This window comes from Arvicanthis niloticus, chromosome 5 (genome assembly GCF_011762505.2).
Source record: "Arvicanthis niloticus isolate mArvNil1 chromosome 5, mArvNil1.pat.X, whole genome shotgun sequence".
NCBI lineage: Eukaryota > Metazoa > Chordata > Mammalia > Rodentia > Muridae > Arvicanthis > Arvicanthis niloticus.
Window position 1 is genome coordinate 94,667,353 of NC_047662.1, and position 22,694 is coordinate 94,690,046.

The 22,694-nt window shown below is 37.4% G+C and overlaps 1 protein-coding gene across 2 annotated transcripts in view; it reads left to right on the forward strand.

Moving 5' to 3' along the window:
• Grin3a (glutamate ionotropic receptor NMDA type subunit 3A) overlaps positions 1-22,694 on the forward strand; it is a 193,270-nt gene that overhangs the window by 23,726 nt on the left and 146,850 nt on the right. The gene's annotated exons all lie outside the window — the stretch shown is intronic.

Sequence of the window (22,694 nt, forward strand, 5' to 3'; positions counted from 1 at the left end):
TATATGTGATAATGAGTTTCATTATAACATTTTTATGCATGAACATATTTATATCATACACATACTTATTTTCAAGGTAGAGAGTATTAGAATATTGACTTTCAGAGATGACATGGCCTTAGCACTCTTGAACTCACATTAGTTAAATGAAGGAAAGAGAGACGTTTTCTTCAAAGGTGCAGCAACTGGTAAGGTGTATATGCTTCTGTAACCTACTAATATCGAATCTCTTGATAAATAATATCAAAAACACATGCTATGACAGTAGGATAGAAGGAAGGCTACTTGGGAACAGAAATGGAACTAATGGCAGTTGAAAAAAGACACCTTTTTTAAAAAAAACAAACAAACTTCATGTCTGCTGGCAACTGTACTCACTAGTTCAACATGTCTGGTCCAGGAAATGTCAAGGTATGATACCTAAGTGCTTGGCTATCTAGTAAAAGATGGCATGGGTTTGTAGTTACTAGAAGTACTATCAAACAATTGGAAAGAGCTGCAGCTAAATATTGATATAAACTATTTAACTCATACTTTAAATATTGGGTAAAACCAACTCATTTATCTCATTAGCAAGATTTTTAAGATTCAGTTATGGGCATAGCTGCAGTAGACCACTTTCCTTCAGTATCCCTTAATTCTCTTCTAAATGAAGGTAATAAGGTACATGTGCCTAGCATAAATGGCCCTTTGCTCAATCTAGAACCACAAAAGTAATAAATAAATGCATAAATACATATACAAATAAATAAACTCTAAATGTTTCATTTGCTTTTGTGTTGAGCCTCACATTAAAACCCCAACAGACTCCAAAGAAAAGCAAGTTCATGACAAAAGGCTGACAAACTCCCTTGATTGTCATGGTGGTGTTTTGTTTTGTTTAGAAAACTGTTAACATTTCTACCATGAAATAATTAACATGACAGTGGATCAAGCCCTTTGCAAAATGTAATTTTAGAATACATGAATGTCCTTGGTCCTCATCACTTATTTTTTTTTCCTCTACTCTTCAGTAATTACAAATCCTGTGCAAAAATGTCTAGAACTTTGGTTAATGTGCAAGACACCAGTGGGAAGGCTGCCTCAACTGTGGCATATCTTGAATTTTAAAAAATTACTATGAAAGCAAGGATGTTATTTAAGAATGTCTACAGGACTAATGAGACAGCTTGTGAGCTAAACCTCTTGCTCCATAAGTATGAGGACCTGAGTTTGAATCCCTAGAAGCCACATAAAGCTGGGTGTGGCAGCACACACCCATGATTACAGCACTCCTACAGAGATTGGAAGAAAAGAATCTCCAGAAGCTCCCAAGCTGTCTAGCCTACTGTGTGCATCATTGAACAAGATAGAGACCCCCCCATCTCAAAGCAGGTGAAAGGTGAATACTGAACCTCTTGGCTGCCCCACCCCCCCACCCCCCAACACACACACTTTTTAAATATATGTTTGAGTTTGGATTCTGAAGATATGACTGAACTGTTAAGTGCAGGGAATGCTCTTCCAGAGGACCCACTTTCAATCCCCAGCCCCAAACAGTGGTTCACAATCACTGGTAACTACAGTTCCAGTAGCTACAGCTCCATTTTCTGGCCTCTGGGGGCACCAGGCACACAAGTGGTGTAAAGGCATAACACCCATAAGCATAAACTAAAATTTGAAAATTTAAAAAGCACTAAAATATGATTAATTTTTAATTGACTAATAATCTCACCACCCCAACACATGTTGGTTTTCCGATATTTGTCATGTGTATATGTTTTTAATCTCTGCAAAGTTGCCATTTTCTGTTATATTTTACCCTATAATCTAGGGGGCTGTATGACTTCACTGTACATAAAAATCACTCAAATATTTGCCTCATGAATGAATGGGTGAGTGAAATTAAAGTGTTAAATAGTTTATATTTGCTTTTCTTTTTTCATTGTATCATAAAAGTGTTATAACTGCCCAGCAACTACAAATCACAATTATTTATCCATGTTTCAGATTGTTTTCTAGTTATAAAATCAATCAAATGTGAAAGCTAAGGGAGAAAGTTCTTAATCCAAAGATCCAGAGGAAACCACTTTTAAGCACCCAAGTTTTCTCACAGCTTCTCTTCTGTAGACTATTTGCTCTAAGCTTAGGTAATTTCTCTTCAGATTCTTACACAATCATCTCCACTGTCTCATGTGGTTTGAAAAGCTTCCTGTTAATGCCATTCAATTAACTGTACAGTATTCCAGTCTATGGCCAATGCCTAGCATATTGTCTTTGTTTTTTTTTTTCTTTTAATCTAAAAATGTTCAACAGTCAAGGTCTTTGCTCACAGAGTTTTGTACCCTTTGTGACTAATTGCTTATTGTAAATTCCTGAAATGGGAAATAAGTACTGGCTAATTGGAGTATTTCCAATGATGGTTTATGAATGACATATTTTCAGAAACCTTATGTGTCCCAGTCTGTCTGCACTATTTTTCTTACAAATAAAAGACAGATTGACAGGGCATAAAATTCTTTTCCAAACAAACTCAGTTAGATATCACTTTCCTGTCATTGGGCATTTAATGTAGCAGAAATGAGAAGCCCTTGGTATTCATATTTATCTTGTTGAAGGTTACCTTTTTAATTTTCTTTCTTCCTGAATGCTTGACAAACTTTTTTATTAAAAGACTTACCCAGAATCTATGTATAGTTGGCTATCAAGGGCTTTGACAAGAATGATATTTCTATCAAGTGGAGAATTCTTAAGCCTGGAAATTTTTTCTTTAGCTATAACATTGATTTGTGTTTTAATTTTAGTTATTTTTTTCCATTTTGGGTGAACCATAATCCTTAACTCTGAGCTTACCAGAATCCTTTTAAAAAGGAAAAGAGAAAACTTTTAATATAATGATGCATGGAGGTACAGGGATGAGAACAGAAATCTAGTACTAGCCAACAGCAGCCCTTCCCTTGTACTCATGACATTCATCATTGTTGATCACTTTATTCTGTGTCCTGGGAGATTCTCTATGTTTTGTCTTCTCTTTCACTCCTTCTGTGCTTTGCAATGGCTTTCATGCAGCTTACTTTCCAAGCATGGTTTGAAATCTATTATTAGGTTTTTATTTTTCCCATGTCTTTCCTTTACCATTATTCCTTTTCAGTCCACCCTATTATGATTGCCTACTGTAGCAAGTTCCCTTGTAAATTTTTAATGTTTCATAAAAGTCAAATTAGCCTGCTTGCCTCAAAATGCCAAGTTTATCTCTTTTGGCTCTGAAGAACCTTGTCTTTATAATCTAACTTCCATTATCTTTGTTTTCTTCTGTATCTTCTGCATATGTTGATTTAGTCTTTATTCAGGAAAGCTGAGAGAAAGGTTCTTTCCCTAGAACAGTAATAAGTCTACACATGTTCTTAGTTTGTCTATACGTGAGTTAAAGTGATTGCCAGTTGCCTTATTGTGGACTCAGTAATGCACTGGCTGAATCCTCTTCTAATAAGCAAAGGTGTGCTCTGATTTGCTGTGCACAACACCTAAACCGAAGTGTAGTCATCAGGTCTGTGGTGTGGCTACAGATCCAGCTGACACCTGCATCACCGTTAACTAACTCTGCTGTCCATCATCAAGAGTCCTAACCAACTTCCTGCAGTACACACTTAGACCCTGCCCTAGACTATGTGGTCCAAAATCTCAGGATGCATAGGATTGCATATGCAAACTAATCTCTTGGATGTTTCTGACATGCCCTCTTGGCTGAGAATAATAAATCAGAACTAAATAGAGTACATTTTCTAGAAATCTGTTTGCATCCTTCTGGAATGCTTTCTGAATCTGCTGCCTCCCGGGGTGATTTCCTGTGGTGATTAAACATCTCACATACTCATTCTTCTTGGAGACGCAGTTTTTGTCTAGATGAAGGAATGAAGCGGCTAAGAAGAAAACAAACATGATCAAAAAACATTTGAGCTTTCTCATAAGAACAGAACCCAGTTTATATATGCAGGACAATGAGTCCTCCAGTAGAATGGCTGAAGGACAGAGATGCCTTCCCGGGAGGCAGAAAGAGCCAGATGAGTCAGATTGCCTTGGCTCATATCCCATCTTCTCAATTAGCAGCCAAAGGCGATGCTGTTTAAGTCATTAAGCCCCTCTAGCCTAAGCTTTCTCATCCAGATGACACCAATATTAGGACTAACCTCATTGAGTCTGAAGAAAAGGTAAGAGACATAATTGACAGAAAGGACCAGGAATTACCTGTTTCATACTGTGGTCAAGAAATATTACCTATTAGAGTTTTCAAAAATGAAATCGCCTTTACAATTTCCCTTTTTTATTATATTTATTTACATTCCAGCCATTGCCCACAATCCCAGCCCCCCTCCTACAGTTCCTAATCTCATTCCTCTTCCTCCTTACCTCCAAGAGGGTACTACACATACACACACACACACACACACACACACACACACACACACACACCACGGCATCCTCTTCTCTGGGGCCTAAAGTCTCTACAAGATTAGGTGCATCTTCTCCCACTGAGGCCAGACAAGGCCGCCCTCTGCTATGTATGTTCCTTGTGGCCTCAGACCAGCACATGTATGCTGCCTGGCTGGTGGCTCAGTCTCTAGGAACTTCCAGGGATTCAGCTTAGTTGAGACTGCTGGTCTTGCTATAGGGTCATTCTCTCCTTCAGCTTCTTCAATCCTTCCCCTAATTCAACCATAGGGGTCACTGACTTAAGTCCAATGGTTGGCTGTAAGTATCTGCATCAGTCTCAGTCAGCTGCTGGTAGGGTTTCTCAGAGGACAGCCATACTAGTCTCCTGTCTGTAAGTACATCACAGTATCAGTAATAGTGTCAGGCCATGATGCTCCCCATGAGATGGATCCCAAGTTTGGCCAGTTATTGGACCACCTTTCCTTCAGTCTCTTCTCCATTTTTGTCCCTGCATTTCTTTTAGACAGGAACAATTCTGCATCAGAAATTTTGACTGTGAGTTGGTAACCCAGTCCCTCTACTTGAGGCCCTGTCTATGTACTGGAGGTGGACTCTTCAAGTTCCCTCTTCCCACTGTTGGGCATTTTGGCTAAGGTCACCCCCACTGAGTTCTGAGAGTCTCTTACCTCCCAGGTCTCTGGTACTTTCTAGAGGCTCCTCCCACCTCTAACCCAAGAGGCTTTGAGCATGTGTTGTAGCTTTTAGGTTGCCTGGAACCATACCAATTGACTTTGTATCAGGAAATATCCTCTGTAATTCAACAATTTTCCCATAGAGATGAAATTTCTAGAAAGGAACTACCCTCTGTAGACTCCTTCATAGGAAAGCAGCTGTCTGACTGTATAACACTGGCATAAATAGATATCCCTGAGTTAATAGAATAAGTCTGTAGAGCAAAGTGATACCAGGAAGTATGACCATACTGCAGATCTCTAGACAAGTAGAGATCTCTGTCTAGATGATTAAATTCTTTTTAAAATACACTTTGGCCATCAATTATCTGCCAAACCCCAATATATCCTTTTATGCCTGCCAATAATAACCAATAATTACATATGCTTGGCATTTTCCCTACATCAGTAAACAGTGTTTGGAGTTAATTTGTATTTATGCCTGAGACCTAATAATAAAATTTCAGGGGTAGAAAAAAATTATTAGATTGCAAAAATTTTATTGTCTGTTGTCCAAGTTTGTTTTGTTTTGGAAATTTAAAGCCTTAGTTTTCTCAGCTCTATGCTTTCCATTCACCCCTGCAATTATCATTTAACTTCATAATTATAATTGTCCAATTCTTAACTCCTGGACTAACACTACCAGTATTTTAAACTTTGTTTCTTGGTATTTCTGTCTTTTAGACTCAAATTACTAGGAATGATTTATAATTTTCCAAAACCAAGGATTTCCATAAAAGCCAATTTAAAAATCAATAAAGGAGAGCAATTGTGTGTAGAGTAGGTTTGTGTTGGATGTGACTAAATTATACTTGTTGAAAGGCCTGTTATGCAGCTCTGTTGATAGATCACAAAATGCCCTTTCTCTTTTCCCTAACAGATTCTTTCATAACTAAAATCATAATGCAATGTCAAGTTAAGATAGCGCTTCACTCCCTGGGGGTCCTGTAGACATGAATAAAAATGTGGACTTTCTTGTTACCAGTGTACCATTAGTCACAGAAATCTCACATGCCATAACACAACTATAGTTAAAAGCTATCACCTCCTGCCTTAGTCCATTTTATGCTATAGTTACAATAGCAGAACATTCAAAACTGGATCATTTATATAGGAAACAAGGCTTGTTTTACGCTGGCCTGGGAAAGCCCAAGGTCCGGCAGAGCCGGGTGCTTAAATTCTCACACCATCTCGCACTGTGTCTATCCACAGCATGAGGAAAAGAAGTAAACAAAAATTCCCAGAAGAGACAGACCTAAGAGGGGGGTCTTGCTTTATTAGAGCCTGCTCTTGTAGTAACAAAGCTGGTGGGAGCAAAAGCTCCCTTGCAGAAGAAGGGTTTTCATTTATTCATGAAGATTCTATGTCCAAGATGGAACATCTACTAAGTCCTACCTCTCAAAACTGCCTCTCCAGAGCCCAAGTCCTCACATGTGTGCTGACAAAATCAAACTATGTGCAAACCGTTTTCTCCCAAACTTCTAACAAGGCAACTTAGCCTTCGGCAGCTTATTTCTCCAGTAAGAATTGAAAGGACATTTTTTGATGTCAAGTCTAGTCCTTCTCCACAAAATCACAACAGAGTCTGAGCTTTTGCTTCTGAGACCTTAGAAAGCATCTATGTGAGTGGTTGCAATGACAACCTCAGAACTCAGGGTCCATGTTGCTCTTCCACCTCAATGAGACAAAAGGTGTTCTAGCAGAGATTTCCCCCTGCGGCAAAGCTGTACTGTTTTAATAAATTGTTTATCCTTTAAAGCTTCTTAAAATGTAAAATGGATGGGTAATTTATCTTGTTTGTTACTGGAAAAGATGCTTTGAATTCTCAGAGACCTGTTTGACCTTTAAGATATATTAACATATTTACTTTTAGCTTACCGTAGCCATGCTCTGACTCTGAAGTGCTAAGCAACATATCTTCCTCGGAGGGAAAAATCAATTTAAAAGAGAAAAATGTGAGGAACAGGGATCTAGTCTATGACTAGGAAAATACAAGCACGCTGCTAACAGGAAGAGTCCATTGCCAAGGGTCATGGGAGCATCTAAAATTGCCTGTGTGTTACGAGCATTTCAATCCTTTGCAAAGGCTTTTAAAAACATTTGCGACAGTTAAAAATTCAAACTTGAGCCTCCCACTATTATGTGAGATTCATAAAATGTGTTCTATGACACATTCCTATATCATAGATTTACTGCAAAATTTTAGGTGGGAGTCTGCAAAGTTACTTCCGGGACTTTTAATAAACATTTAAGAGATGTTAGTGTGGACCTCATAATGTGAGGGCTGGGTGCTCGTTCATCTGGTGCAAGTGTCAGGCTCAGCATAGAAAAGTGTGAGACAAATCACTGTTCTGTCATTTTTGAAGATCTGTGCCTTTACACGAAGGCAGGAAGAATGTACTTCTAGATGTCTAGGCCAAAATATTCATTATTGGCTATAATGTAGACAGACTTTTATCCTGGTAGATATCACTCACATGTTTTTTAGGACTCACTAACATCTATGATGTTGAACTGATTTTGAGGTTTTCATCACAAGACTCCATCTCTGTTTCCTTGCAGAGATTTCCATTCCCACTGCAACTGAGAAATCCCATCGAATGTCCTTGGAGCCAATGGGAAAAATGTGTTTCAGTTGGCTTTATTTATAAGACTACCACGAACAGCATCATCTTGTGATGTAATTATGTTATAATCTCAAAATAAAAGAAATAATTAAAAATCATATGAAGCCACACTCCCAAACACTGAAAAACACATTGGCCAGAATCAATATTTTTAAATCTTTGAAAACCTTATAGTATAATTTTCTCTTCAAACCTTGAACTGGGATGCTTTAGTTAGTCAGCTGTCCATTGACAGCATCAGCAGTCACGCACTGTGTGGCCTCAGGATCTTTAAGAATAAAAAATATTTCAGTCTCAAGTAACTCGTTCCACATGCTCCCTCCAAATGGCAGCATGGTCCCCTGCTCCTTCCACTTGCCTCCTACACATATTCTATCTCTATAAACTGCCCCCAGCAATTTTGACCTACTGGACCTAACATTTTCCTCATCTAATATTAAACAGAATGAATAGAAAAAAAATTGGCAAAGAATTATCAAAGAGACACACACGAATAACTTGACTTCCTGTTCCTTTCCACTACCCTCCCCAAAAGAAACAAGAAACATGAAGCATTATAGAATAAGACCTTTTTGCAGAGGCTTCCAAGAGGGAGTACAGTTGTCTGTTTATATCTGTGCTTCTGCGTCTGTGAGTTCAGCCAAATGAAGACCAAAAAGAATTTGAAAAAAAAAAATCATGTCTGTACAACTTATGTACAAGCTTTTAAAATCCTTATTCCCTTAATAGTACTGTATAATATCCATTTAGAGAGCATTTACATGAACTAGACATTGTAAGTAATCAAGCAATGCCTCAAAGAATACAGAATGATGCTATCAGGCTAAAAGCAAATACTACAACATTTTATATAAGGGGATTGAGAATCCATGAAAAGATTTTGGTGCCAACATGGGGTTCTGGAGCCAATCACCCACAGCGATGAAAAAGCAACTATATTCCATGAAGCAAGACTTTTCTATTCACAAATCCTAAATTGTATGGATGAGTTGTAGCTCGCCTCGGTTGGTGGTAAAAACAATTGTCTTAATGTTTTCTCAACATTCTAGACACATACATAGAACTGTCGGTTATTTCAGAGAACCGTAAAATGCTAACACAAAGCAGAAACTGTACTTAAAATATAGACATGCATTTTTAGCATACATTTTTTAAAAACATGATTCCCATCTGTATCCATTTTTTTCTGAGAGGGTACCTGTTGGAAATATTTTAAAAGGCACAGGAAGACAGTATCACTAGATCAATCAAACTTTCTCTTGATTATGCCAAAGATAGTCAGGACACTAAAGCTGACACAAAATAAGAGCAGTCCAGTATGGGTATAGAAAAGCTGCTTTTTAAATCCATCATTTAGCCTTATTAGACATACATACCAATTGGTCATAATAAATTAAGCTGGCCATTGTGTCTCTAATTTGGTTCATTACACAATTACCATAGACAGGGAACCAAGGGCCCTCCTGCTGATGTAGCTACAAGCCTGGGGCTCCTTATGGACTATTGTGTGCAATGCCATACTCCAAAGACAAAATAGACTGTTGGGAAATTTTGCACTGCATTTTTTACCTGCTATTTCCACAGCTGACATTTCAGCATCACGATTGTTTGCTCTCTTGGGAGACACTGGCATCCTTTGCAAATCCTAGCTGCTGTTGAATAATTGCGATTGGAATGTTTCTTGTTTCTCATTCGATGTTTTAGTCACACCACCTCATTACAAGTCTCTGATTTCTTCTCTAAAATCTGTAAGCTTCATCTGCAAGTGAGAGGAGAGGAGATCAATCTACTTAGACTTGAAAAGCTATAGAACTTGGTCAGTCGGCAACACTAGCATCTATCTAACTATCTCACTATCTCTATCCCTACTTGTGTGTGACATTCTACATTTTTAGATAAACATTAAGATGGATAATGAAATCTTAGTCCAAGGAACTAATTGAAGCTTTCTGTCCCATCTGGAAATTAAATGTGACTTTGAAAGGACCAGTGGTGGTCTTCTCTATCAGCACATCGAAGTGTAAGACCACATACACAGGGAGGAGGTTTACCAGGAGACATACAATTTCCCTAAAATGGTTTATTACATAAGTGTCACTGGTTCAATGCAATCATGTCAGAGTTTCCGGTGCCCTGATTGCATAATCTAATTATGATGTCCTTAAACAATTTTAATTTCTTTCTAAATTGTAGCTTTGACTACAAGGGTCCAGAACAGGTCAGAAAATAATCAGGGTTAATATTGTTCACATTAGAATTACCATGGTAGGTGTCAGAAATTCACATCCATCCTGAAGGCAGACCGTAGCCACCCACACAATTGTTCGCATGCATCTAAATCATAGACATTTATCCTGTCCTCGCACTGAGTTGGGTGACTGTAAAGACTGACTGTATCACAGGTAGTGGAAAGGTTAGAAACATGAATTAATTATCAAGTTCTTGATGAGGAATCTCTTCATATATTCACAAAGAGGGTTTAAGCAATCTTCGGTTGGCTAGAAAAAGGCTAAGAAATTGAAACTCAAGTTAAATCATTTGCAGATATAACGCCTAAGGACTGCTTCCCTGGACTTGCATGCTCTGGCATGTGCACCCTTCATCATCCTTACCATAGAGCCACAGCACGTACAGGGACAGGTTTACTTGAAATGGTTCTTGCCTCTCGTTTTTTGATGAAGTTTAGTTAAAAAGTATATTGATGAGAAGCATGGCTGCTAGAATCATAATTTCAATAACACATCTATTTCTTCCCAGTTATGTGACCTTAGCTGCTTCTTCTATGAAATAGAACTATGTAAAAAATTTGAACCACAGTCTGGAATACCGTAAACCGATCATTTAGTATACATTAGCTCTTGATTTAATAAGATCTAATTAATGCATGCTTTCCTCTTGACTCTTTAAAGTTAGAGAATGTTTCTATTTTCTGACTTCTGCTTGCATATTACAGTGTGTGTTACACTGGCCGACACACCATGGGGTTTCAATAAACCTAAAATATATTACTTAGAAATATGAGTTTCTCTGGAAATAAATAGAATCTCAAATATCAGGGAATTAAGTTGTACCTCTGTATAACATGACATTAAGATATGGAAGGACTAGCCCCATTCTGCTCTGAAATTCAACATAAGAACATTAGAGGCGGCATGATTGGATCCACAGGAGGCCCAGTTTGCAGCAAAGAGCTGTGCCATAATGAGGTTTTTTTTTTTTATTCAAAAATAATAATCACTAGAATGTCTCATATTTTTAAGACATTAGCCACAGCAGCAAGCTGTTGCATATGATGATAATGGTTTCTAATATTCAGTAAATACAGTTACTTGCCATTACTATGCTCATTTAAAGATGACCGTTAAACCTTGTATTTAAACAAGAGACAGAGACAGAAATAGAGTCATGACGGAGGTAAATGTTTAGACAGAGAGGTTAAGAGACCTACATAGAGTTTAGTACAAGACAGAGAAATAGAAGAAGGAGTATGGTAGTAGAGGCAGAGGGGACGCCACGCAGGGGTAAACAGACAGAGCAACAATAATTAAGAGTAAACTCCCAAATGATGACAACAGCAAATTCAATTCTACTGGAATCTTTTCTAAGAAATGATTTTTCCCAATTGAGACATGTTAGTGAAGCTTGGAGGGAAAGATAAGTGTTAAATAATGCTACCAAGATATCCTGAGTCACCCACCAAATGCTATGGGACATTGTCCCAGGCCCTGGAGAGACATAAGGATCAACAGTTTGGAACCTCTAGGATCTTATATTTTAGTAGCAAGAAATCATTTAGCAAACAAACAGAACAAAGGAAAATAACTTCAGTTATTGGCCAATATTCCAAGGAAGGCAAAATTACACCATGTGAAGAAAATATTGGATCTGATGGCAAGTGGTCCAGAGGGAGGATGCTGTCATTAGGATGGACAGCTCTGAAATTTGAGAATATCAGCCATGAAGCAATCTGAGAGAAGAATGTCCCGAGAGGAAGTAGAAGGAATAAAAAACCCCTAAGACTGAAGGAAGCTTAAGTGCTGTGGTTTTCAGAGCACATTGTTGGTATGAGGAAATGTTAAAGCAATAGGCAGGATCGGGTCACTGTAGATAAAGTTTTAAACAGAAAAATTGTGTGTGTGTGTGTGTGTGTGTGTGTGTGTGTGTGTGTGTGTGTGTGTGTGTGTATTCGCGAGAGCGCATGCATGCATGTGTGTTTGAAAAGCAAACTCAAGGCCTCATCTATTCCTGGAAAGCACTCTAGCACTGATTTCTATCTCCACTCCAAAACTTGGAAAATAGTATATTACTCTATGTGTTATCTGTGTATTTAACAGGGTGCTAGTCAGGCAGTGGGAGAACTGTAGAATGATTAGTCCGTCACATTTTAGTCCAAGTGACAGATCATAAAGGCTCATTCTAGAGGAAATGAGATGAGGATTAAACTCAAGACATATTTTGGCGTAAATAGGACTTATTGGTGAATTAAGGAGTGGTGTCCTGAAAGGGAAACATCCAGCTAATTTCTTAGGTTTTGATGGAGTCATTTGTGGACTTGCTAAGTTTCAGAAACCTAGTGAGAACCCAAAGGAGACACAAACACAGATGTATTTTAATATTCTAATATTCAGCTCAAGAACAGATGTTGGTTGAGGAATAGAAGTCAAAGACAAGAGCCCTGTGCACACAGAAGATGTAGAGAAATAATAGACTGAGAAGAGTCAGCTGGTCAGATAAGAAAACAAGGCTTTAGAATTGAGAGGACTGGAGGATGAAGACACTAGTAGATGGAAAACACTCAAGATTTGAGCATTGGGTTTTTAAATATAAGTTGTTTTATGTTGAATCTGAAATTCTGATTGACAAGAAAAATGAAAATTGAAAAGGTAGAAAGTATAAGTGCATGTGGATAAATCACGAATTTACGTACTGAGAAATGAAAAGAATGAATATGGAAGAGAGGCCATAGGGAGTATACAGATAATATTTGAAACATCTGCCAGCTTCAGGGAGGTCCTAGGGAGGAGAGAAATTGCTGATGCAGATTACAGAATAAGACCATTGAGGAGGCAACACAGGAATAAGAATGGCAGAAAGTCGCCAAACACTTCCAGAGGTAATTATGGACTCAGTTCATTTTGATCCTTAACAATCTGAACTCTGCAAACTTGTTCAGCATCTTGTACATCTCCAGAAGATGCACCAAGAGGTAAACTAGAAAATAAGAACAAAATGGCTTACAGTATAGCTGTCCTTGTTACCCTCTACTTCTCTCTGTGCCAGGTACGATTGTGTCTCTGAACACAACAGAAACCTGATTTCTTATGAAGAAATGATGATGATAACAATATGCATGTTATTTTAACTTGTAAAATATTGATGAAACGTCTAACAATTTCTTTTATTTCTCCTCTCCCTCTCTGTCTCTCTCTCTGTCTCTGTCTCTATCTCTCTCTCTCTCTCTCTCTCTCTCTCTCTCTCTCTCTCTGTGTGTGTGTGTCTGTCTGTCTGTCTGTCTGTCTGTGTGGCTGTGCACATGTGGAGAGAGATGCATGTGTGTGCTATGTGTGTGTGTGTGTGTGTATGTGTTCTCATGTAAATGTATATAGAAGCAAGAGATTGCCTGGCATTGGATGTGGTCCTCAATAACTCTCCATCTTACTCTTTGAGACATGGTCTTTCCCTAGGCCTAGAGCTTGGTAACTCAACCAGCCTGACTGGACAGCAGGTCTTAGCTATTTTCTTGTCTCCTCTCCCCTGTGATTAGGAGTACACTTGCATCAGGCTATTTTACATAGGTGCCAATAATAAGACTTAAATACTCACACTTACATAGTGAGAACATTACCAAGATGCCTTCTCCCCAGCCCATCTTCTCTCTTAATGTTGTTTTCTTTATTTACCGTAATTTACTTTTTTCTTTTCTTGATTTTTCTGACTCTTTGATGGTCACTGAAATTTCAAAGTTTGAGTATATTAAATTTCTGTAACAGATAAATAAATGAAAGTTTGACCCAATATTGATACCTTTGTATACTGAGTCATGTTTAGAAAATGTCAGTGCTGAGCATTTAAGTAAATTTAATTACGAATAATTTATAAGCATAATAATTGTTTCCCCTACAACCTTCCTTAGTGCAAAAGAAATGACTGACACTCACTGAATGTGTCCATATCGTGATTCACTTGTATTTTTAGTGACTGTCTCAGCTCATGTGCACTTGAGCGATTCTGTCAATCCTCTGCATTCAGGTGCCACTTTTCTGATTGACATCAGAGAATATTTGTCATCTGAAAAGATACAGTTTTATGGGAAAGCAGGGAATAATTGCCTTTGCTTCTTGGGAGAAATGATATTAGTCAAATGAGAAGGAAAATGACTCATAAAAAACAGTCACCCTCCTCAGCCAAAAGTCACCTTTTTCCATCTAAATCTAAATTTCTTGTCACCACTTTCTCACTTATTCATTCAACAAACAAATTTTCTCTTTAAGTTGCTATTATTCTAAGCAATGTTATTCAAGAATGTATTGGCAAACAAACAAACAAACAAACATGAATATCAAGTCCCCAAACAGAAAAGCAGAGATGAGAAAAAAACAACATGAGGGAACCATGTAATAAATACTCAGACTACAGATGCACAAACTGCGGCAGGACAGCAGATAAATGAACCAAATCAGGGATGCTTAAGTGGAGACAGGAAACCAGAACAGAAGCTCACATATAAAGACAGAGGGCAAGGGCATCTCTCGAAGAATTTGCCCTCCCCATGAAACTAGAGGAGACAGAACAGAGCATCTAGGGAATTCTAGGCTTTGGGTACAAGCTTCTTAAGTAATCAAATGCCAATAAATATTTACACAGTTGAATAAAAAGGACAAAGAGATACCACTGTTTTGTTTCAAAGGAAATAAGCCCATAAGGACTAGAATAGAAAACCCCTGATCCGAGGAGTTTTGAATAATCTGTGAAGGGAGACAAGAGAGCCTGGGTACAGGCATCATCCAAGGAGTTTTGAATAATCTGTGAAGGGAGACAAGAGAGCCTGGGCACAGGCATCATCCGGAACTCAGACAAAAAAAAATTATTTTAAAAAATCAAGTCATGACTGTAGCATTCGAGATGCTGAACTGATATATAGAGACTGAATGTGTGTTCTCTCTCCCTCTCCCTCCCCTCCCCCTCACTTTCTCTGTCTTTCTTTTCTTCTCTTTATCATCCCTCTCCTCATCTCCCCACTCTTGGAAATAAGTTGCTGTCAACATTCTCTGTCCTGGTTTTTGTCTTCACTCCATGAGCTGATTTGGGAAACACAATAATAATCTTTAAGACATTCTTCATATTTTAAAGCCTAAAAGCTTTTGGCATAATATGCAAGAATATCATACAAAATCAGGCCAAGAGATGCCAAACAATGCTAAAAATAAATATATGAACAGCAAATAATTTCAGGGAAAATTCCAGAGTCCTACAGAAGAGCATTTGCAAGCCTATAATATACATTTCATGTTACTTATTAATCCTTTTGCTTTAGATAGTTTAATATTTAATATTTTTGTTCTCACAAGAAGATATGATGTGATTGGATATATTTGTCACACTGGAGATAAAAACAATAAATTCACCAATCAGCATATTCATTATGCTTCTCATATTAAAGTGATTTATTATGTTTTTAGTACTACAAAGATGTAGATTTTACAAGTTCTGGCTGAGCCTGAATCTTTTCTTCAAAATTCAGGAAGCAAAATTTAAACAGAGGAATATGTATACATATGTATCAATATATTGGATGTATAGCCATATCCAAAGAGGAGTATAATGAAAACAGACCATTTCAGTGAAACATATTCTTAACCTGTATAACATAAGAAAAATCAGTCTTCTTCTCCTCAAATTGTGGCAGTCTATAAATTTGGGATTGGTGAAGTTTTCCCTTTAAAAACAAATGATAAAACAGTGAGTGAACTAATTAGTCTGTGATACAGCCTTTGAGCATAGCACTTCCTTGTGATATAGTCTTTACGCTTAGCACGTCCATTCCATCTGATTATATGGGACAATGATGGCCCGACTGTGTTCACAAGGATCTATTAAGGACTCTGAAAAGAAGCCAGTCCTGCTTTGTCATTGCATATTCTGAGCAGATTCACATGGGCCTTACTGTAAATGCATTCCCCTGTTCATGAAGGACGTGTCATGCTGGCCCTGAAGTCACCAGATTGCTCAAAGAGCAATCTGGTTTAAGTTTAAGTTTGATCACTAACCTGCCTCTGTGACCAGACTTTCAATTTTCCATTTTTAGTTCTTCATACTGTGAACAAGGATGTGAGAGGTACAAAGAATTAATTACACTAATGTTCTCCTCGTAATTTGAGTGAAATAAAATGTCATTGCAGCAAAGCTTAATCACAATTAGTAGATCACAAGTTTCAAAATAAGGTGCTGAAATGGAAATGTACCAAGATACTGTTTAAAGGTATGCTAATCTCATTTAAAGATATGCTAATCTCATTTCTAATATTAAAGGGGTCAATTTCAGGTAGCAAGCAATGAGCAGACTCATATAAGTGTTTTTTAATGCCCAATAAAATAAAAATCTGTTATGTAATTACACTGAATTAATAATAATTAAATTAATATATTCTGATAATCCATAGTAAATGAGAGGCATATTATGGGCTGGAGAGATGATTCAGCATTTAAGAGCATTTGCTGCTCTCCAAAAGGTAGCCAGCATCCACATCAGATGGTTCCCAACCTACTGTAACTCCACTTCCATGAGATTTAATGCCCTCTTCTGGCCTCTGAGGGTACTGCATACACATGACGCACACACAAACAAACAGACCAACACATACACATTACCCAAAAATAAAACTAAATACAATTTATAAATATTTTTAAATGCATTTAAAAGTCACAAGTAGCCAAATCATACTCTAAATGTATCAAACATACTTTGACCAATGTACAGAACTATATCAAATGAATGTCAACCATGGTAGCTATTCTAGCAGGTGTTTCAGACAGGAATAGTCAGTATTTAGCCGAGTGTTCACTCTTAGTACAAAGCAAATTAGCATATGACAAAAGCTATCTCTTAGCAATAGTTCCAAGCTGCACTGACATAAGTAATCAAATTTCTGTAGGAAATTTAACTTGCACACTTGACAGTTTAATTATCTGGTACATTTTCAGTAGTTGCCATTATAAGAAAATATGTCTAAACTTTTTACCAAGGATTGTGACAAAGTATTGTTTATAACAATAATTTCAATATTTGATAAATTTTTAATTATCTAAAACAGACTGAGAAAGAAGTCATGGAAACAGCACCTTTTACAAAATCCTCAAATAATATAAAATATCTTGGGGGTAACTCTAACTAAAAAAAAAAGTGAAAGGCTTGCATGATAAAAACCCCAAGTTTTCAATAAAGTAACTGAAGATGTCAGAAGATGAAAAGATCTCTTATGCTCATAGATTAGTCGAATTAACATAGTAAAAATGTCCATCCTATCAAAACCAATTTGTTGGTACAACACATTTCCATCAAAATTTGACACAATTCTTTAGAGACCTTGCAAGAACCATACTCAACTTCAACTTCATATGGAAAAACAAAAATCCCAAGATAGCTAAAACAAACCTGAATAATTTTTAAAAACCACTAGAGATATAACCATCCCCAATTTTAAGTTATAATACAAAGCCATAGTAATAAAAACAAAGTATTGGCATAAAAACAGACATGTCGATCAATGGGATCCAATTGAATACCCGGACATGAATCTGCACATCTGTGGAAACCTGTTTTATTTTGTTTTGTTTTTAATAAAGAACTCACGCTGGAAAAAAAAAAAAAAAAAAAAAACAAACAAACAAACAAACACTGGAAAAAAAGAAGGCATCTTCATCAAATAGTCCTGGTCAAACTGGTTATCTGTCTGTAGAAGAATGCAAATAGATCCATATTTATAACCCTGAACAAAACTGAAGTCCAAGTGGATTAAAGACCTCAACATAAAACCAGACACACCAAACCTGATAGATGAAAAAGTAAGAGAGAAAAAAAGAGAGAAAGAAAGAATAACCTTGAATCCACTGGCACAGGAGACAACTTTCTGAATATAATATCAATGTCACAAACACTAAGAACAACAATTAAGAAATATGACCTTATAAAATTAAAAAAAAAATTATGTAAGGCAAAGGACATGTCAATTGAACAAAGAAGTAAGTGGGAAAAGATTTATACCAACTCCACATCCAATAGAATTCTAATATGCAATATATATAAAGAACTCAAGAAACTAGAATCAAAAAACCAAATAATTCTGTTTTAAAATGAGGTACAGATCTAAGTGGAGAATTCCCAATAGTGGAATCTCGAGTGGCTAAGGAACACTTAGAGAAATTTTCAGTATCCTTAGACATCTGGGAAATGCAAATCAAAACTACTCTTAGATTCCATCTTACCTGTCAGAATGGCTAAGATCAATGAGGCAAGTATCAGCTCTTGCTGGTGAGGATAGAGATCAAGGAGAACACTCCTCCTTTGCTGGTGGGAGTAAAAACTTACACAGTCACTATGGAAACCAATACAGCAAGCAGTTCCTCAGAAAACTGGAAATGAATCTACCTCAAGAGCCAGCTATACCCATATACTCTTGGACATATACCAAGGCTGTTCCAGCTTACTACCAGGAGAGTTGCTCAACTACACTCATTGTGGCTTTATTCATTATAGCCAGAAACTAGAAGCAACCAAGATGTCCCTCAGCTGAAGAATGGATAAAGAAAATGTGGTACACATAATGAAGTATTATTCGGCTGTTTCAAAAGAAATGACATCATGAAATGGACAGGCAAATGGATTAAACTAGAAAATAATCATCCTTAATGAAATAACCAGACCCAGAATGACAAACATAGTATACATCTAATTATAAGTGGTTCTTAACTGTTAAGTAAATGATAATCAAGCTACTGTCCATAGAACCGGAGAGGTTAGATTAAGAGGAGGGCTCTAGAAGGGACACATGGGTCTGTCTCCCTGGGAAGAGAAAATAGAGTAAGTTTTTCAGGCAGACTGGGGGCAGATGTGGATAGGAGCAGGAAGGATCAGCTGATGGTGAAGGCATGGAGGGAGATAATGCAGGGAGAGAAAGCTGGAATTGGGGTACATTAGGGGGACAGTGTAGGAACCTAGTGCAATGGAAACTTCCTGGAATCTATGAGGGTGACTCTAGTGAGGACTCCTAGTAACAGAGGATACAGTGTCTGAACCTACCATCTTTGGTGGTCAGGCAAGATTTCCAGTGGTAGGACTGAGTTGTATTTGGTTGAGTTGTTGGCCGAGGGGTTCTATGGAGATCCCAAACACGCCAGGCTGAAGCTAAGACAGAATCTCCAAAATCTAACCGCAGGGTCAGGAGAACATAGCCAAGAACAACTACTACACAGCTCATCAGCTCATTGAATGTAGAGAGGTTGAGCTTGTGCTTACATGGATCCATCACCCTACATGCTAGTCTCTTTGGCTTTTCTGAAGGTTATAAAAAGAGACACCTGGACACAACCCCAGCCACAGAACACTGATAAACAAACTGTTCTGCCTTCAAGGTATACTGAGGCAATGGTGGTGCAAAACCTTTGGGCGCGACCAATCAGGATCTTGTTTAGCTTGAGGTACATGCCTGACACTAACTTGGATGGCCTAGAGAACTAGGATAGAACCAAACATAGCTGGCACAAAAAATCAAGGAAATGATCCCTTATGATATTCAGCTCTACTCATATATCTTGCCTAGTCATCATTAAAGGGGCTTCCTATGGCATCAGATGAAGAGACTACATTATATGGAAACATTTGTGGAGAGAGAATCTAAATTGGAGGTCTCTATCAGGTCCCTCCTCTCAGATTTGAACAATTTCATGGAAGAGAGAGAAGAAAGACTATAGAAGTCAGAAGGAATGGAGAACACCAGGAGAATATGGCCCACTTAATCAACTAATAAGGGATCATATGGGTTCACAGAGACTGAAGTGACAAACGTGGGTCCTACTTGGACCTATATACCAGGTCTTCTGTGTATATCGTATAGCTGTTATCTCAGTGCTTCTCTGGGAGTCCTAACAGTGGGGCCAGGTGTGTCTCTGACTCTTTGTCTGCTCTTGGGACTCTTTTACTCCTACTTGGTGGCCGTGTCCAGCCATGATATGAGGTTTCTTGTATTGTGTTACTGTGTCTTTTTGTTGTGTTTGACTGTTGTCTCATGGAAGTCTGTTCTTTTCTAAAGGGAAATAGGAAAAGAGTGGATCTCAGAGACAGGGGAGGTGTGGAGAACCTGAAAAGAGTAGAGAAAGGGAAAATTGGTGACAGTGAACTGTATGAGAGAAGAATCTATTTTCAATAAAAAAAAAAGTGATCTAATAAATTGTTTGTTGACTCATATAAATGTGTATAGTTCTTCAAATACTGCATAACAAAATCAGGAACTAATATCAATTCTAAACCAATATCTTCATTCCAAAACATTTTAATAACAAATAATCATGCTATCTATGAAGCAAAATTTTAAAGTTGCCAGATAATTGGAAAACTATACCCAGCTTTAATATTCTACTACAGAACTTTCTTCTGCTGTGCCTCTCCTAGGATCATGATCCTACCATCATTGTACCATAAAAAGCACTTTGTCTTCTGTTTTTATATGTTTTATATTTCCCTGTCACTTCCATGTGTTTAACACTATGTGACCTTTACAAGGTCCTGAATTACTTGGTAGACAATATTATTCTTTCTGACAGTAGTCAAAATGGGAGTCTGAAATTCCCTGGCAGTCTTGATTCAAATCTTGTCCTTGGCCTTCTCAGTGATATTAAGCCTGATCCCTTCTTGCTACGGCATACTTCCTGATATATTTAATAGTTATTTAGGAAAAAAAATCACATGCCAACTGAGCCTGTTTTCTTACAAAGCATGTTGACAAGCATAGGAAGGGCTCGTTGAAGCATGGCACACTGCAAAAATATGATATGGGATATCAGCAGGAAGAGGGAAAACATGCACTTTCTATACCAGCCCCACTTGGTTCTATAAGCACAAAATCCAAGTGAACACATATAACCTGCACACACAATCCTCCCATCACTGGGCATTATAACTGGTGTTCATGTCAGAACATAATGAGTCTTTGAGAAAGGATCAATTATAGCAATTAAGGTAAGGTTAATGGTTACCAAGCACTTACTGTGTATCAGGCATGAAACATCTCTGAGAGTCAGATCTAGCCTTCTTCTAGCTGTCACCTTTCTTCTTACTCACCTTTTAATCCTTGATCTCTACTGGATGAGATCCAGTATTTCTCCAGTGCCAAAGGCTAGTGTGAATGGTAGATATGGAAAGCTGTGCCTCATAATTAAAACTCAAAACTGTGGTCCATATTCCTTCTAGTCTAACCTAGACCCTGGGCTCTTATTTCTTGTTTACTGTCTCAATCCTAAACTATTCTTTAATTTTTATTCTGATATTGATAATATTACCTCCATGGAAATCCTAATAAAGAAGACCATATTAATATTATTCACTACTGTAGTTTTAGCAATCAATCAATACTCAACACCAGGCACAAAGTAGGTGTTGGACCACTCTAGCTAAGAATCATACTGAAGTCCTTAGCATGACACTCCCAACTTCATCAGCATCTCTGCTGTCCTTATACAGGACCACTTGTTGTAATGTACAATATGCCAATGGTTTGTATGAATGATATTATTTAATCCTCACAAACTTTTTAAGGTAAATAATGTATTAATTTGATTCCACAAAGAGGAAAGTAAATCCTAAGAATTAATAATAATAATTTTCACAAAATTTTCCCCATACAACTGACATCAAAATTCATTCAAAATTTGAGTGATGCTAAATTAAGTTTTATATATTTTTTGACTCTACTGAAAATTGTGACAGTGGAAACTGTGCTAAATTTTAAAGTCCAAGCAAATGTGTAGTTTCGGTTGACAATCTATCGGTCTATCTACCTTTCTATATTTCTATCTTTCTATCTATCTATCTATCTATCTATCTATCTATCTATCTATCTATCCATCTATCTATCTACCTACCATCATTTACTTATTTAATGTATGTTTGTTTATATTTTTGTTTTCCTTTATACATATATGAACACCACATGTATGCAAAAGCCTGTGGAGGTCAGAAGATGACATCAGTTCCCATAGAACTGGAGTTATATGAATGTCAGTCAGAATGTGAATGCTGGGAACTGAGTTCAGGTCCTCAGCAAGGGCAGCAAGCAGTTTTAACTGCTAAGCCATCTTTCAAAGGATTTTTATTTGATCCTTGTCACTTACTGATGGTCTTTTCTGATGACTAACATCCATATTTCTTTGTAACCCTTCTCTGTGTTAAGATACCTTATTGAAGCTGGCTTTTCTCCCCAGATTCCACATGCTTACAAATGTTCTCTAGACACACAGTCTTGACTATGACCTTCTCACCTCCAAGTATGAAGTCTATTTGAGGAACAAGGGGCTGCATCTAAGTGAGGTATATATTACCTGTGGCCTTGAAAAATAAGACCAGCAAATTAAGTCACAGCCAAAGGCTTTTATGATTACCAAAGGTCAGACAACAGAAACAAAGCAAAATCACCCAGCACAAAAAGGCAGAAGAGGGGTGGAATATAAATGAACAAGTTTAGTATCAACAATTAGAATATATGTATATATATATATATATATATACATATATATTCATATATATATATATGAAGTGAACTCCATTATGCATCCCCATCTCTCAGCCTTTCTCAGTCCTTCCCAGCCACATGCAGTGAAACATAAACATACCTTCATACCTTACTTGGCTTACTTGGGTTTATTGATCCAGCTGCAT